The 6,000-nt window shown below is 38.3% G+C and overlaps 1 long non-coding RNA gene across 1 annotated transcript in view; it reads right to left on the bottom strand.

Moving 5' to 3' along the window:
* Positions 1-913: 913 nt before the first annotated feature.
* Positions 914-6,000, bottom strand: part of LOC129231547 (uncharacterized) — a 49,214-nt gene continuing 44,127 nt past the window's right edge. Inside the window, exon 4 of the long non-coding RNA XR_008581266.1 lies at positions 914-1,272. This is a non-coding gene — a long non-coding RNA (uncharacterized LOC129231547). The remainder of the gene's footprint in view (positions 1,273-6,000) is intronic.

Below are 6,000 nucleotides of genomic sequence, written 5' to 3'. Positions count from 1 at the left end.
CATTAGTCCGGTTTCTTTTGGGTCCCCCCTCGTATACATAGCCGGTTCAGTCATTTCCAGTCGAGGATTGCAGTTTCGTGCTTTATTCCAGACTGAATATACCATGCCTTGCCTTCAATCTTCCAGTTGAACCGAACCATTGCTTCTGTCTGGTCTGTGCTAATTCTATATTGGCTACCAGTTTGTTTGGCACTCTTGGCTTCCTTAAGAGATTTTCCATCTCCAACTCAGTCACTTTCCTATGCCGGGCTGATGAGTGCTAATGAGCACGAAACTGCAGTCCTCGACCGGAAATGACCGAGCCGGCGGTGTATATTATGAATGTTCAATTACTTCAAAATATCCTGTTTTCTGAATTAAAGTGCTATTATATTTCATCTTAGGCAAAAATGTTTGTAATAGTTTTGGTTTTGAGACTTTGAAACCTTTAAAAGTTCATTAATTGACCGTCAATCACTGGCATGGATAACATTTTAGACAACTAGCATTTGCCCACATCTTAATCCCAATGTAAATGGTTAGTTTTTCAATGAAAATGTATTAGTTTACTTAAAACAAACATGGATGATCTGCATAGCTCAGTAAATAAAGCTGTAGAATTGCATATAAACTGATGAATTAAGATTGAACAATTCATCTCATAATACCAGAAGTACTGGCTAATACTAGAAGTGACGTTTGAAACTTTCCAGACGGCTTTGTAAGCATCCCCTTCAAAGAAAACTTTAGCTGCAACTATATATTGTATCAGAGCATTTATTTTACCAATCAGAAAAATAATATCTACTTATTTATACTTTTTTTTCCGTTTTTGTGCTCCAGTGGTCAATTATAAGCACATCACCTTAGTTTAAATTGGCGTACAAATTTGAAACGTTCTTTAAATAACGACACATACGTTTCAAAATACAGAATCAACAAAATATTTATTTTATTTATTTTTTTGAGTATATAAAATGTAAATATCGTTATTCATATTTATATTTCATGCTCATTAATATTTTATACATCATGTAGTTACACATCATGCTTTGGTTACATAATTTCATTATTATCTTTTTCTTAACAAGGTACAAAAATTAGAACATTTTCGAATGCTTGTTTCGTGCAGGGTTGCATGGCCCACTGGAAGGCAGAAATGATGATAAACAAACTGTGCTGCTTCATTTTAATCGGAAAGCTAGATGATTTGTGACATTACGTGATTTCTGAAATGTAAAAGACTGGAGCTTTTTGATGAAATGAGATATTCAATGTCAGCCTGGCCATGTCCTGTAAGAAAAATGAGTCTGTTAGTGACGTATCCTTTAAGCAATAACTACGCACTTGTTTAATTCATAGCTGAATCCAACTATGCGAAGTTAGTTAATACCCATTCGGCCAACGACTCCGAAATCCTTCTATCAACAAAGCTGTTAATCAAATTCCTAAATCGTTGTACTTCTTAAGAAAACCACTAAACATGATTGGTTGAGGTCATTAGCTGAGTTCATACTCATTTAATTAATGATAGATGCAAAACATCAACCGGTTAAAAATTAACCCCTTCCCGCTCGCTCCCATCGAAATCAGGGGCTAAATTTTCGTATCTTATTTATCCTGCCCGTCATATTACCGGGCAAGAGCTTTCTAAGTTCAAGCTGAAAGATGCCACAATTCCCACGTATACATTTTTTTCTTTTATTTTTGATTATCACTCTTGAAGTGAACTACTAGTATTCTTTCATTTTCCACAGTGACATCCTTTTCTTGTAATTTCATAATGTTTACTTTCACTCGTCTTATGAAAATGAAATATTTTTCAAGCATATTAATAGAGTCTGTAAAACAATAAGCGTGAAGACGAAAAGTGGTGTCGATTGAAGAAACGCCAGTGTCACATCACGTTTCACCAGACGCTATAACAAGATTGGAGTTCGACTAATATTTTTAGTGCCATAGTAAGGTTTGTTCAATTATGGTTTTTCAGTGATTGATGTGTATTTTCTCTTCTACGTTATTAATACACTCTGTCGCAAAAAAATATATGCACCCTGAAGAAATTGAGCTACACTCACGAAACTTGGCAGGCATGTAGTGTATAAGGAGATAAGAAGATGATTAAAAATTTAGAATAAAAGATAATTTTATTAAGCAGTTACAGCATGCACAAGGTTACAAATCAGTAAGTAGTAAAGCTACCTCTGGCAGCTATACAAGCCGAAACACGACACGGCATCGAATCAGTTAGGTCACTTATGACCCCCTGCGGAAGATCATGCCATAATCTTTGCAACTGTGTCGTTAATTCCCCTGTATCCCGGGATGGCTGCAGTTGCTTTCCCAGCAAGTCTCAGACATGCTCTGTTGGCGAAAGGTCTGGCGAGCTGGCAGGCCATGGGAGTACGTCATATCCCTGAAGACAATGTTGAGCGAGTCGCGCAGTATGTGGACGAGCATTATCCTGCTGATAAATGGCACCTGGGCGACTTGATAGCATAGGCAGAGCAATCGGCGTTAAAATGGTGTCCGCGTATCTGCGAGCTGTCAAAGTGCCTTGGAGAACAACTAGAGGTGATCGTGTGTCCCAAAAAATCGCTCCCCACTCTGTCACACTTTATGAAATGGCTGTATGCCGCTCGACAACAAATGCCAGATCGGAGCGCTGGCCGGTGCACCTCCACACACGTGTGCGGTAATTGTCAGCACTGAGACTAAATCGGAATTCATCGCTGAAGATCACACACCTTCAGTCTGTTACGCTCCAAGCTGCCCGAGGTTGGCAAAAATCCAGTCGACACTGCCTGTACTGTGGGGTCAGTGGCAAGCGTCTTAATGGACGTGGGCTCCAAACCAATTTCGGCCAGTCGTCTCCTAATGGTTTCCCTTGATACCACCGGATACCTGGAAGGAGGTAAGTGACGTTGAATCGATGCTGGCGATGTTGTCGGAGCAGGCGTGGCCACTCTTCTGATTGCGCGATCCTCGCGTTCATTTGTGTTCCTGGGACGCCCTGACCCTCCGCGACGGTAGACGACCCTTCCGTGATCCACTGTTGCCAACACCGAGCAACTACCATATCACTCCGACCGAGGTGGCGGCCGATACTCCTGTTTGACCAACCTGCTTCTCTGAGGCCCCTATCAAACTCCGTCAGCTGTTCGTTCTTCCGCCGGTTACGTCTTAGAGGCATCTTAAGTCACAATACAGTCTACCAAAGTCAACAGATTCGACTGAATAGCCCTACGGCACAAGTCCTCATGCTTTTAAACTCTCCCACCTGTCCAACTCACATGCTCATAGCGCGCTTAGCCTCGTTTCATTGGCGCTGAAATTTTAATCATTTGCATATCGGCTTCCAAACTGCATATGTGCCGAGTTTCATGATTGTGGCTTTATATCTTCTAGGTGCATATATTTTTTTGCGACAGAGTGTATTTAAAACTTTTCTGTTTATCGTATTAAGTCTGGGCGGCAAATGAAAATGAGTGACGAGCGAAAAAGGCTGAATGATTTTAAATGAAACATGCTTAGTTAAAAACCGATGAACAAAATAGGAGTCTTCAAAAAGTTTTTAAAAAGTGATATACATACTTTTCAAATGAGCAGTTTTCAAAAGCAGAATCTTTGGACTTTTTGGAATACAATCCAGTAACAATTTACTAGTGAAATACCATCGAGCAATGAGGGTTGATAAGAAATGTAAAGTGAGTGAACGTAATAACACAAAGGAAATAATTTAAATCATTGATTTATAGATGAAAACAATTCTCAATTTGCCGAATAATAAAACACGAGCATGCACAAATATCATATTCATAATACCTAATCGGAAGGAACGTTAAGCATCATTAAAAAACAATTTTAAAAACTTTAAAAAAGAAAAAAGAAACTCAATGTTGCAATTTTGTCTCCAAATCGTCCAAATAAGGAATTTTTCGGGAGGTCACAATGACCTGCTATTGAGACACCCTTGAATTCCTTCGTTTCTTGACAGTTATAAGCTTGACAGTTTAAATTTCAAAAACACTATTTTTTGTGTTTTTTGGAAATTTTGCAACCTTTTTTTAATTTTTGAGAGGAGGTGGCGACAGATTTCTGATCTGCCTAGGGGTGGCGAGGAGTTTAATTCGACTCTGAGCTAAAAAAAATCAAAAATGAATACGTATATTGTACAAATACCTTTCTTTATACAATAGTCTTCAATGATAACTGTAAGCCCTTTTATAACCGTTTTCTTATTAATAATGAGATCGTTTACTTCAAGTTTTGAGCTCCTGCTGCTTTGCCAAAAACCCTCGCATTTGATTGGTCAAAGTTTATGTTGGTTCACGGCACGCGCGTCATATCGATTTTTTTCAGATCGGGAGGAGGGAAGACAACAAAAAGAGGCACACTTCATGTAAACATATTAATTTTTGAAAGCCGGAGGGCAAATCACCCTCCCCCTCAGTGGCGTAGCGAGAAAAAATCCTTGGGGGGGGGGGAGGGGTTAATTTTTTTTGAAGTTTAAAGTAAAGCCATGCCCTCAAGTTTATATGCACAAACAATATATATATATATATATATATATATATATATAACAGGAAGACATAAGTTTTTTACCGTCATAAAAGCTATTATATTAAATAAAAATCTTTTAGCTCATAAACAGAACCCTTCAGGTTCGACTGAAAAATGATTTTTTGGGGCTGATGGGGGGGGGGGGTCTGACCCCCCTATCCCCCCCATGGCTACGCCACTGCTCCCTCTGACTCCATAAATGACGGACCTGGTTAACGGTTTAATGAGTGTTTGTCGATTGTAGAATGAGGGTACAAACTGTTGACGGTTTGCGGAGAGTGACTTGTTTTCCCTTCCTTTGTTATGCTAAGTTCAAACTTAGCATAAAACCCTCACTGATGTTAAAATCAACTGATACGTTATCAACCATCCCACATGCATTCATTAAACATTGTTCACACTCTAACGTAAAAAAAAAATAAAAAATAGCATTCAAATCGGCAGAAATTGAAAGCAAGTGATAAAAATCTTTCATACAGAAAAAAAACAGTTAACTTGCTTTGATATTATCGATATTCCTGAAAGTCACGTGGTTCTTTCACAATGGACCTAGGTTATTTTCATATTCCATGAGGAGTATTGAATAGTTACGCAGTAAAACAGCTAATTATTCTACAATAAATTATCTTTCCTTTTATAGAAATTTATCTTGGATACAGAAAACATGGGACTTAAGAAAACACGGGCAAGTTTTAAGGACAAATGGAAAATCGAAAAATTTCGCCTGCAGTTCGCTGGAAAATTATGTAAATTTTATGGCAGAAAACCAATGATTAATCAAGCCTTTTTTAATTAGCTTTTATGGAAATATATGAATTTAATATTTATAAAATGTATTTTGGATTCAAACAGCCAAAAAATAAGGATAACTATAATCTGCCATTGTGTGTTCTAAAAAACAAACCTTTCCTGGTTTGTGTTCTGCAATCAACAATTACATGACGGTGCAAACGTCTATTCGCGATTTTGAACGTCAAATTAAATTTTTGGTGCGATATCCCTGGGTAAGGCTTGACCACGGAGAGATGACACGTGAACTCGAAGCGGAAACGGACCACTTTAGTTTCGTATAGGTTGGATTTGAATCTAGGAGAAACGCGAGACTTTACTGCTTGCGCAATTCCCGCTGATTCTACCTATTGAAAAGTGAAGCGGTTCGTGATTGCTTCCAGTTCACTCGTTATCTCTCCGCGCGCGTAGTCAGGTTTTACTAAACTTTCAGAATTTTGAGAAAGGAAAAGTAGCTTTTAAAATTTCAGGACTTGCTACACGTCAAATTGCATAAAAGCTGAATCGATCGAGAATGATCATTTATGATTTTCTTACAAATCCCGGCAAAAATATACAGATGGTTCATTTTCTGAGTGCGTCAAGATATGAAAAGACGAGCTTGGTACAAAAAACAAGCATCGACGGTAATTAAACTTGAGCAAAAGCATCAGTGGTCGTCCTTTTAAG

The sequence above is a fragment of the Uloborus diversus genome, chromosome 10 (assembly GCF_026930045.1).
Source record: "Uloborus diversus isolate 005 chromosome 10, Udiv.v.3.1, whole genome shotgun sequence".
Lineage (NCBI taxonomy): Eukaryota > Metazoa > Arthropoda > Arachnida > Araneae > Uloboridae > Uloborus > Uloborus diversus.
The sequence above is the reverse complement of the archived record's forward strand: the minus strand, read 5'-3'. Positions and strand labels throughout refer to the sequence as shown.